Source organism: Lactuca serriola, chromosome 5 (genome assembly GCF_051521515.1).
Source record: "Lactuca serriola cultivar US96UC23 chromosome 5, Lser_US96UC23_V15, whole genome shotgun sequence".
NCBI lineage: Eukaryota > Viridiplantae > Streptophyta > Magnoliopsida > Asterales > Asteraceae > Lactuca > Lactuca serriola.
Window position 1 is genome coordinate 64441956 of NC_136412.1, and position 12903 is coordinate 64454858.

A 12903-nucleotide genomic window follows, 5' to 3' on the forward strand; every position below is an offset into this window, starting at 1 on the left:
TTAGTTTATTTATATCACAGGTATTGATATGAAGTCACATTACACTAAGAGATTAAGGAGATATAAATCACTAGTGATAATGAATGTAAGTTCTGTTTATGCTTATGTTTCTGTATTGACGATGACACCCCAATGTTTTAAAATAAATAAAAAAATACATTTCTTCGGAAATGCTTTGATAACGTATTTATCATGTTTTTCTGGGAACAAATTCCGCAACATTTTTATAAAAAGGGTACTCTGATTTTTATAAAGCATAAACAAAATCAGTCTTTTCTGGCCGTGAAAATGGGGATGTCACAGCGTAATAGGCCTCGCATCAGCGACCCTGTCTTCTTAGTACGCTCAACGTACTCCAGTGTATGCCCCGTGTACTCGACCTCACACTAGTACGCCCTGTGTACTCCCTATGTACGCCCCGCGTACTAGGTTTATCCTTATCCCCTAAATTCATCCGAAGGCCATAACTTTCTCATTATAAGTCCAATATCAACGATCCTTACATCCATAAAAAGGTAACGAGAACCTCTATGCTTATATCAACTCATACCTGCCATAAAATTTCCCGAACAAAGATCCAGTTTCCATAAAATCCCAAGTTGACACTTTACCAAAATACCTATTGGCTCCAAAACATAATCCGAACACTCAGATCATCTAAATTAGTCAACCACACCCAAATAGGAAACGATTTGGGATAGGGCGCTACAAACCTGCCATAACACGATCTAACTAAACTCAAGGAAGGAATACCCTTGGTCCTCAACTTGTATTGTCTCTACATAAATGAATCCCTTTCCTCATATGAAAACGGGAAGAACATAATCCTCATCATAGAAAGTCACATCATAAGCCATCGACCTAATTCTCAACCTCAAGGCTGCAATCCTCAGGCTACTCATTCCAATTGTTCCCTCCTTGAGTCTCACGAGTCAGAATGGCACTACCTTAAGTGGGGCCCCCAAGATCTTAAAATCAAATAGTCAACTAGATCTACACCATTCAGTCCCAAACTGACATGATAAGGCTCAAACAATCACCAGACCCGTCTTCATCCTGGACAGGCATAATCAAAAGGCTGATAACACCAAAACGTTGCAACAGATTCATGGTGCCAACCCATGTACCTACCCTCAACCAGCTCCAAAGAATTTATGGGACTTTCCTTGATTCTAGTACGAATCATGTGTTTTCAATAGTACGAGCCCAATCCTACCTTCCACACCTATTCGTACTTTCCTCATAATCATCCTGAATCCTCTAAGCCACTTCCTCATAATGATACCCTCCAAAATCCGATAAACAACGCACCACTCACACTAAAGCGCTTCCTAGGCTCCCTAGGATTCCCACCTCACCTTGCAGTCAGTTGTTGAAGGACTCGTATCGATTTCAGCTAATTACTTCACGAATGAAATTACATGCAACACAACCTAAATAATCATTCGACTAAAAGATCCAACCCTACAACGGTTAGACTCAAACAAGAGTTGATCAATAGGGCTAGCTCAATCTCTCTAAGATTATTTAACTTTTGTAGCATGCAACTTAATATATTCATGCAATAAATAACTCGCATCAATATGAGTCCTACAAAGCACAAATCAGACAACATTCGAGTATCTAGGACTAAAAGCATTACATAAATAGGTAGTCCTACCTCAGAAGCTCCTGAAAACCAGATCACACAACATGCATAAGGCATCTTTATAAATAATGCATCCTACCATGCAACATTGAGCAAATCCTTATCCCTAATCTATCATGCAATTCTCATATGCTCATATCAAATGATAATCAAAAACATGTATGGGTATTTGGGGAAATACTTACTCGAGCTCGGCTGATTGCACGCATCACACCCCCTTTTGTTTTAAAAACATTTTTAGAAAATCATTTTCTTTTAGGAAATTTTGCCAATTCCTCAGTTTTAGTTCAGGCACACCCGAGAGTATGCATGAATCCCTCAAACTAAGGCTCTAATACCAACTTGTAACGCCTCAAATTTCAATCCAAAAATTTCAATTAAATTTAAATGTTTATTCAAATCACAACTACAAAATCTTAAATAGGACCATTTAATCTTAAAACATTTATCAGAGTATTATCAAAATCTATCATGTGCACAAGTCTCCCATTGATGTTAAGCGATCGATCTATGCCCCTCCTTCAATATAAGAAAGCCTGAAAACATTTAAACTACAAATTGTAAGCACAAAGCATAGTAAGTTCCCCCAAAATACCACACATAACACATCACAAATAAACAACTATGGGTTATCAACATCCCTGGAGACTACCCGAAGTCTCAGTGGGCAAACAGCATGCCCTATTGGTTATCAAAAACCATGGAGACTAACCAAAGTCTCAGTAGACAAACAACTCGCCTTGTGGGTCATCAGCAACCCTGGAGACTACTCAAAGTCTCAACACACACAATATCACATATCACAGTACCAACAATAAGACCCAGCTGGTCAAAACATATATACTACCACACAGGCAAGCATACAAGAGTCACAAGGACAAGGAGCATCCTATATACACAATTTAGTAGGCCGACATTGGTTCTTTCGACCCACGAGCACAGTGAGAAGACTCACCTGAATCAAAGAACTTTGAAACACTACGATACGATACCTTTTATGCATTTCTTGCACCCACATATCCACTAACACCAAAACCAGATAAAATCTTAATTAATAGCCCAAAATCCTCAAGTTTGACCGAAGGTTAAACTTTGTCAAAAATTCAACGGTTAACGGAAGTAAAAGTCAACAATTCAAGAAGTCAAACTTCAGGCTAAGTATACCCATCACCATCCAGAATCAGGACTCCACACATCATACTCGGTCAGATGGCACTTTTCCAATAAGTGTTTATTCTCTTAAGTCCTTTCATCCAAAACTCAAATCTACACCCATAACATCATTCTAAATCAAAAAGTTCCCACCTTTATGAATTTCCATGCCTAGAAAAAGTCCAAAAGCCAAAACCCTAACTTATTAATCCATTAAGACTTCATAACTCTTGTATGGAAGGGATAAAAGGACCAAGTTCATATTTTTATGGTTTATTATAGAATGGTCCAAACCACCAAGATCTAGTTTTTCTGTCTAAAAGGGACCAAAAGTGCATCTTTTTCTACTTAATCCAATAAGTCCAAGTCTCTAACCTTTAGATCCGAACCAATATGATCTTTAGATGCATAAAGTTTCTAATTTTATCCATTCTAAGGTCACAAACTTGCAAGATCTAAACTTTACGCACTAAAGTGACCAAAAGCTCATAACAACCAAAACTAGCCAGATCTAACAAATGCATCATCAAGATTCAATATTTATACCTCCAGAAGAAAGATCAAGGTGAACAAGATTTGGATCTACAAACTCCAATGCAACCAACACTTCTCTAATGACTTCCTTCTTCTCCAAGATGCACCAAACACACTCCAAAGCACTCAAAAACACCTTATTTAGCTCACAAAGCTCAAACTAGGGTTTGGATTTCATGGGAGGACATTGTTAGGTGGAGGCTGTGAATGGTAAGGGTTTTTTTTTGGAGTGGGGGAAGGGGGGGTAAAAAGCTTAAATAGGGGTCAAAACCCTCAAATTAGGGTTTGGGGTCTGATTACGTACGCCCAACTTACCAGGTTGATCACCCGTCATCCTTCTTGCCTAGTACGCCCAACGTACGCGGCTTAACCCAAAATCGTCCTAACTTCAAACGGTTATAACCTCTTCGTTTTAGCTTCGATTTCCACGATATCTATATCCACAAAAAGGTATTGAAGAGCCCCACAATATTATCTAGATATCTTGAACTAAAAACTTCTCGAAAAAAAAATCCATTTTTCATTCAAGACCTTAGCCCATGATTTTCCGTTTTTACCATTCGTTCCAAAACACAATTCAAAGGTTAAGATCTCGCAACAATCATTACCTCCTTCTACAAGGACTAAACTTTGCCTCCTTAATGCCAAAAGCCTTTACACAATCGACTTCCGACCCACGACCCTGAATCACAGAATGATCCAGAAACAGGGTGTTATAGTGGTTGTGTTAGGTTAGTGGGAGTTGTGCGAAATAATAATCGGTGTCTGTCATGTCTATCTAAAGCACTTTTGTATTGTCGTGCTAAACCAAAGTACTATTGTACCGTCGTGCCTGTCGTGACTATCCAAAGTACTATTGTATTGTTGTGCTTACCCAAAGTACTATTGTACTGTCGTATTTATCCAAAATATTTTCATATTACTATGCCTAGTCATTTAGGAAATATGGATACCCACTAACAAAGTTCCTTTAAGTAAGATCCCTCGAGATCATCATATTAGGATTAGAAAGTGAAGATAACTGTAATGGGGTAATTGGGGATATTTGAATGTTGAAGAAAATATAATTAAAGTTTATATTATTCTGGGTTGAAAACCTTATGTACTCACCAGGTTTCCCAACCTGATCTACTGTTTCTTTTGTCACAGGTAGCGATACAAATGTACTTTATATTTGGATATGACGAGAGATTAAATGAAATATATGACATTAGATATTGTAAGACCTGTAATATCTTCGTTATGCTTATGTTTCTATATCGACGATGACATCCCGTAATTTTTAATAAAACAACATTTTTCGGAAATGTTCGGTAATAATATTATCTCGTTATTGGGAACAAATTCCACATTATAATTCTTAAGGATACTCTGAAATGAAATAAGCATAATTAAATCGATTTTTTTTGCCGATAAATTGGGGATGTCACAAAAATCATGGTGTTACTCACTAGGCATTCCCAAAGCCTAACCCGTATTTTTCACATGTATTAAGGTGGTAGTAGCAAATGAGGACTTAGACGATGACTTGGGATTTAGAACTCACAATATTATGTGGTCACTTGAACTATTGTTTTTATATTGTGATTGTTTAGCCCTTGGGTACTTTAATTTGCTCAACTTTTGTAAAGAGTGTCTATAAATTCCACAACTAATCACTTTGAAATGTTTTGAAATGATTTTCCAATGATTTAAATATCAAACCAAAAATAAGGGGTGTTACATTGCTTATCAACCGCAAACGAATGGAAGTATGGTGAGAAAGTCACTGAAAGATTAGGGGCGTGTTCGGCAAAACTAGCTGGTAGAGGGTAGATTGTAGCTTGTAGCGTTTTGTTAAACGCTACATGAAGTAGCATTTAGATTTGGAGCGTTTTGATTAAACTAAACGCTAGAAGTTTGTAGTGACAAACGATGTTTTTTTGTTTTAAACGGAGCGTTTTGTCAAACGCTAGAAACTAGAAGCTCTCAAACACTCCAAAACGCTCCGTGTCGAACACGCCATATGTGTTATATTTTCTTTTGTTAATTTTTGTTATAATCGATCTTCCACTTATGCTATTGCATTCACATTATTTGAAGAAAACTATGGATTGAATACTCTCATCACTATTAATTCGATACAACTGACTAAGGGTAATGAAGTTCACTTTAAGGCATCATCCTTCTTAATCAGAAGAGGTACAATATGAATCTATTTCATGTGTCCAACTTATCTTGGTTTTGATTCAAATTCTTATTTTAGGTTCCTGTTAGCCCAAAAAAGTTAAAGAGTCTTCATACCAAAAGAGTCTTCATAATAATCCTATTAATGCTTTCTTAATGGGTGTTTAATAATACTTTAATTGCTTTCCAACTTTTGATCTTTCTTTAGTGTTTTCATTTTCCACAAGTTTTGTTTCTCTCAATTTTCTAGCCCTTTATACAAGGTTCCAAGTTGTACTAGAAAATCATCTTTTAAATATTGAATTTACAATAACTTATGAAGCTTTTTTTAGTGTTCATACACAAAAGGAGATGACTCTTGGTTGTTAGTGTGATGTTGTTGCTTTATCACTATTAACACCAATATTCACCAATTTGGTGTTGTTTAAGTATTTTATCATTGATTTAATCATGTTGTTTATTTTTCCCTTGATCATATCTGTTTTCTTTTCTCCTATATCCAATCATCTACGTATCAAAAATCATTGCCATATGCCAGCCCACTTTCTATGGATGGTCCTCATCTTATATGGCCGATAAATGGGAACTCCAAGTTCCAATTTTAATGAAACAAGTAGTCTTTTCTGAATAATGTTTTTTTATAACTACTAGATAAGTAATTTGTAGTTCATGGTGTTCTAAACACCAAACAATACACTAGACTAATATAAAATACTAGCCTTTTTAAGGCTTGACCCAAACTCATTTTTAGGAGACATACCTACATTCAATTTGAAATTTGAGTTTTAACACCCTTTATGACCTTTCTAATTTCACTTTTGTCTTTAGAGTTGATGCTTCTTACTACCGATAAAAATTTAGTTAGTAGGATATAATAAAAGGCTATTTAATGATGGATTCTATAAGCATTTATAATTTTGATAGTTTTTATAATATAAATATAGTTTCTTCGTATATTTCTTACCTACAATTTAAGCAACATTCATGTAAAATTATTAGGTGAACAAATAGTGACTTCGAACAGTCAAGTACAAGTTCCTATTTCGAAATAACACCATATATTGTGGATTGATTCGACACATTTAAATGTATCATATCACTCACATTTATATGAAAATAATACATAGCTAAGAAATTATATTTTATTGAACCCTTGCATCAAATTGAACCCTTGCATCAAAGAATTAGGACAATACTGATATCGTTAGGTTAGAAACCCTAACTGCGAAACACATACCAAATAACAATAAGTAAACCTATTTCAAAAAAAATTCATAGGATTTTTGACCGGTGTTCACATTTTGGACACTGTTTTTTATGATTTTTTGAACTAGTTACCAACCACGATTTGTATAACCTAAATAATTTAGTAAATAGTACAAAAGATATACATAATACCTATTCTTTTTTAAAAAGCTGACCAATTTGTAAATGTTTTTCAGACTGGGGTTTTCATTTTGGACACTATATTTTTTGAATTTTAACTACCAAAACGTGGACGTCAAAAGTGTAGAACTAACATGGTTTATCGTAATATTTTCCTACTACAAATCTATACTATACTTCTTCTCTTTGAAATGCATGAGATAATGCTAAACACAGTTCCAAGGTGTGATGGGTACCAGATTTCGGATGTTTCTTAAACACGAGACCACTTAAATGGAAGGATATCCACGGATATCGGATCCAAAAGGACTCATTTTGGATTCGGATGACATTTTTGTAAATTGCAAAATTTGGATTATTTTGAATAATCCTACAAAAAACATGTCGTAACATTTGTGAACATCCTTATATTTTATCTATTTAAAACAATAAAACAAAATTATGGGTTAATATCATATAGTCCTAAAAATATAAATACGAGCAATGATAAATTTAATAATAATGTTAATGTGGTAATGGATTTTTCTCAATTTCATGTAAGTGTTGTGTAGGTTTCCTTTTTCCAAAGAGAGATTATTTATGTGTAACTCAAATGCTTTCTTCTCACATGTAGTAGAGTTAAGCATATTATGTCATCTTTCTCTTAGGGTTGAGTTGTTTCCCACTCTCTCTCTCTCTCTCTCTCTCTCTCTCTCTCTCTCTCTCTCTCTCTCTCTCTCTCTCTCTCTCTCTCTCTCTCTCTCTCTCTCTCTCTCTCTCTCTCTCTCTCTCTCTCTCCATCTTATTCTAACTTCATCTTAGGCAACCAACCTGTCTCTTGTTGCCTTCATACTTGTCCTGTTGGAACCTCTGCAACACCCCTCTCTCTCTCTCTCTCTCTCTCTCTCTCTCTCTCTACAACTTTTCTTTCTCTCTCTAAACTCCATGAAAACATCACCATAACCTAAATCATCCAACCTCCTTCTGCTGCTTCTCAGGTAAAGCTTCTTGTCTTTTTAGGGTTGTTCCTCTTCATAACAACTAAACACATTTGGTTTCCGAGTTTTCAAGTGTAAGTTAGAACTGCATGTGTTGGGTTGTTTTGTTTTGAATCTTGTTGATAATGGAGCATGTTTTTAGGGTCTAATTTAAGAGTCATTAATGGCGTTGAGTGGCAGTGAGAAAGAGATAGGAATGCAGACTTCGTCTCCTTACAACAACAATCACTTAATTAGGGAATCATCTTCTGAAACGGTGGATCATGGGTTGGATCCAGATCGGTTTCCCGGCACCGGAGCTTCGGTTACACCGATATCAGTCGGATCTAAGCTGCTGAAGTCGCCGCTGCAGATGCCGAGGTACAGAGAATGTCTCAAGAACCATGCTGCAAACATTGGTGGAAACATCACCGATGGATGCGGCGAGTTTATGCCATCAGGAGACGACGGAACCCTAGAAGCACTCAAATGCGCAGCCTGCAACTGCCACAGAAACTTCCACCGTAAAGAATATCCCACCACCAGTCCCGCAGTAGGTCCTTTCCTCCAGCTTCCTCCTCCGTTACCCTCCCCATCTCCATCACCATCATTCCACCACCATCACCACCACCACCGTACCCCACCTGCAATCTCCCTCCACCACAACCACAACCACCACCACCACCCCAACTGGGCTTCCTCCATCAACGCTCCACCTGTCAAAATGGCTTTCGCCGGTAGCGTCGGCGGTGCAGCCACTGAATCCTCCAGCGAGGAGCTTAATTTTACGGCGGGGGCAGTTGCTCCGCCTTACGGGGTTGCTAAAAAGAGATTTAGAACTAAATTTACACAAGACCAGAAGGAGAAAATGCTGGAATTCGCAGAGAAAGTTGGGTGGAGGATCCCAAGAGAAGATGATCCTGAAGTTCAAAGGTTTTGCGCAGAGGTAGGAGTTAAAAGACAAGTCCTCAAGGTTTGGATGCATAATAATAAAGCCACTTCTGGGAAAAAGCTACTTCAAGATTCCAACGAGAGCATTAATTGATTGTACTGTACAACCCAGTTATGCATAAATTTCGGTAGAATGTTCAGTACTCACTAGTGTGTATATGACCCGCCTACTCCTCCTAGCTAGAGACAGATGCATCTTCATCTTCATCTTCATCGTCTTCTTTTATTTTCATTTTTTTGGTTGGGTTGAATTTTTAATTTTTTATCAATGTCTTTTTAATTAGCTTATTCAAATTCTTCCACTAGTAGTAGTTTCTTTATATGATTATATATATATAGCTCTACTAAATTTTACTATTTATTTATTTAAAAGAAGAAAAAATAAAAGAGCAGTATTTATTTAATCAGGGAATTGAAAAAAGATTTTTAATTTAGATTTCATTGGGATTGTCCAAGCTATATTCTTTTAGGTTTTCAAGACCCTTATGAAGCTACTAAATAAAAGTTGTTTAGAACATGGAAGTGGAGTGGAGTACAAACCCTTTTACCAGTCTGAAAGTAGGGTACATTATGCTTCTCTTGTTGTACATTATGCTTTTCTTGTTGTACATTGTTATGTAGAGAGACAGAGTGTTGAAACAAATGGGTATAGTCACTATAGTCAAATAGTGAGATATGATTATTGGTTTCACTAATGTCTTGTTACACCATCGAGTCATCGACAAACTAACTTATAATAATAAGTTATTTTATAAAATATTATAAATTATTTTTAAGATTTTAATCATTTCATCAAATATTAAATTGTAATAAACTTAGCTTATAAGTTAATTTATTTTTGCCAAAAAGAACTTTAGAATAATCGAAATTTGTGATCTTTATAGACATATCCTAAGGGTGGTTTTAGTAAACAAACTATAATAATAAGAATTTATGTGGGGTTTTGGAGATCTTATAAGAAAATGTTGGGGTTAATAGACCCATGTTGCAACAAGTGGCCACAAAATGACACGGTATGGGTATGCAAATGATCGATATGATTATACATGACATGATGTAGAAATGAAAAAAGATAAATCTTTAAACCGACACAATAAAAAAGATGAAAGACAATACAATATATAAGTCAATGTAACACATATGATTTCTAAAAGGTTTCCTTGGTCTAATAATTAAGTATCACGTTCACAATATATTGGGTATGCATTCCCTTCAAAGAATAATCTTTGTAAATTACATCTAAACTATTAAAACATGTTAAAATAATATTCAAAAATTAATCACTACATACTTTGTTAAGAGGGTCGTTGTTGTCTGTCTGTACTAAGTGCATAAGTGAAAGGGGCAATGAGAAATTAAGGAGAAACTATATGGTTGCATCATATGATCAAATGATGTGTATGTATGATGAAATGAGGGAGAAAGGATTTTAGATTGTTACATCAAGGTAGATTGAAGACATTGTTCAACATAATTGGGGAACTCTATTAGTTTATAATTGAGAGAGATCGATTTGAAGTGATTTTAGTGTCGTTTGGTATGATGCTACAAAAGCATCCTAATTCCAAAATAAATACTACCTTGTTACCATTATTGTTCAAACGAGACATATGAAACATAAAATAATAACTTTGTGGAAATAATGTATATAGTGTTTCCATCACCTCGACCTCCTTAATTGCATACCAATGATTCTCTATCGATATTTATTCCCGTTTAATAATTAAATTAAAAGGATTAATAATTCTTACAAGGTACAAAACATCTCATCTTAATTTTGCGGATGTTACAACACTCTTTAAAATAAATAAATAAATAAAAATAAAAATCTAAAAGCACAAACTAAATAACTCTAAAATAATCAAAATAAAAGGAAAAATAAACTCCCTCCTAGCTAAAATTCCTAACATAAACTATCCCAAAATTAACACAAAATACTTCAAAAACCTCATCTCACAAATAAACTCGAAATGGGCACACTTGAGAAAGATGATAAGTCCAACCAGACCACCACACCAAAATGTACACATACACCTGGATTGGTAATAATAACTTCCACGTCATTGTAAGACGTTGATTTGTTCTCTGTCGATCCATGTCAATTTTAAAAGGCAGAATTTTAGCATCAGACAACCTATCTAATTTATTTGGAAGAACCGTAGAGTAAAAAACTGTAGCATCCCCATTTGGCACGTATCACAATATTGTCTGTTTTGGGCTCCTCACACGAGAAATTCCCAGGGGGTCACTCATCCCTGAATCACTCTCGCCTAGGCACGCTATTTTCAAAGGCTGATTTTTAGCATCAGACACCTTATCTAATTTATTTGGAAGAACCGTAGACTAAAAAATTGCAGCATCCACATTTGGCACGTATCACAATATTGTCCACTTTGGGCTCCTCACATGAGAACTTCCCAGGGGGTCATCCATCCCTGAATCGCTCTCGCCCGGGCACGCTTAACTGCAGAGTTCTTATGAGATTTGTTGCCCTCACGGCTTTAAAATGTGTTGTGACAGAGAAGGTATCCATACCACTTTTAAGGAATGCTGGATTCTCCTTCCCAACCGATGTCGATCAGGTGCAACTAACATGCCCGCCTTCAACACCCCCCCCCCCCATTATAAGTTTCAACATCCTCGTTGAACACATCGACCGCTACCCTAGCTCTAATACCATTTGTAACAACCCCCCCCCCCTCCCCTTTGGCACGTATCACAATATTGTCCATTTTGGGCTCCCAACACGAAAACTTCCCACGGGGTCACCCATCCATGGATTGCTCTCGCCCCGACATGCTTTACTGCAGAGTTCTTATATAATCTATTGTCCTCACGGCTTTAAATGTTTTGTGATAGAGAAGATATCAACACCCCTTATAAGGAAGGATTAGTTCTCTTTCCCAACCGATGTGTGATCAAGTGCAACCCACCTTCGTGACAACGTTAACCTTCCTTAAAATGGGTGTGGATACCTTCTATGTCACAACGCGTTTTAAAGTCGTAAGGGCAATAGATCTCATAAGAACTTTGCAGTTAAGCGTGCCCGGACGAGAGCGATTCAGGGATGGGTGACCTCCTGGGAAGTTCTCGTGTCGGGAGCCCAAAGCGGACAATATTGTGATAAGTGTCAAGGGGGGGGGGGGGGGGGTTGTTACAAATGGTATCAGAGTCGGGGCACGAGTCGATGTGTTCGATGGGGACGTCAAACCCTATAACTGGGGGTAAAAGTGGGTTGCACCTGATCCCGCATCGGTTGGGAAGGAGAACTAAACATTCCTTATAATGAGTGTTGATACCTTCTCTATCTTAACGTGTTTTAAAGTCATAAGGGCAGTAGATACCATAACAACTCTATAGTTAAGCATGCCCAGACGAGAACAATCCAGGGTTGGGTGACCCCTTGGAAGTTTTCGTGTCGAGAGCCCAAAACGGACAATATTGTGATACGTGTCAAAGAGAGGTGTTACAAAAATTATATAGTTTTTAACCAACAAAATATTTATCAAAGTAGTACTATATTTCTTAAAGATGAAATTTAATTTGGCTTTCATGCTTAAAGGATAAAAGCGTGAATTGCATTAACAGTTAAAAGTGCGACTAGGAGAGTTTTATCCCATTATTTCCATATAACGAAGTATCTAAATAACGTGAGGCATGGTTTGACGGCAATGTCAAATTTAAGTCATGGCAAGTTTTGGCGAACCATAGAATTTTCTAAGACGTGACTATTTTATATATATATTAAAAAAGATAAATCATATACTTATTGAATTTTATCAAAGATATCAAGTTTTAATAGTGTTATATTAATATTTAATATAAAAAAGTTAACAAAAACTCAATTAATTTAGACCAAGTCAGAAAAAAAAAGGCCTTGAAAAAAACTTGCACCATAACGCGATATGACACGCCTTGACACATTATTTGAGTGTCACGTTTAATAAACTTGTCTTAGACGTTTTCGTAACGGCTACACCACGTATTGCACCATGACACACGTTTTAGAACCATGCCTATAACTACACCGTACTCCTTTTCCTTATTTTCACACAATTGCCGTTAAATATAAAGACCTACCCTTTTACAAAAAATAATAAATAAAATAAA

The 12903-nt window shown here is 36.3% G+C and overlaps 1 pseudogene across 2 annotated transcripts; it reads left to right on the forward strand.

Annotated features, from left to right (window-relative positions):
• The first annotated feature begins 7511 nt into the window (after positions 1–7511).
• On the forward strand, positions 7512–9087 carry LOC145052559 (zinc-finger homeodomain protein 2 pseudogene; annotated as a pseudogene). Of its 2 annotated transcripts, none has more exons than XR_013684077.1 (2): positions 7512–7863; positions 8006–9087. The product of XR_013684077.1 is annotated as a zinc-finger homeodomain protein 2 pseudogene, transcript variant X1 (transcript). The 2 variants fall into 2 exon arrangements; XR_013684078.1 differs by having other exon boundaries at positions 7513–7863; positions 8044–9087.
• The last annotated feature ends 3816 nt before the right edge of the window (positions 9088–12903 follow it).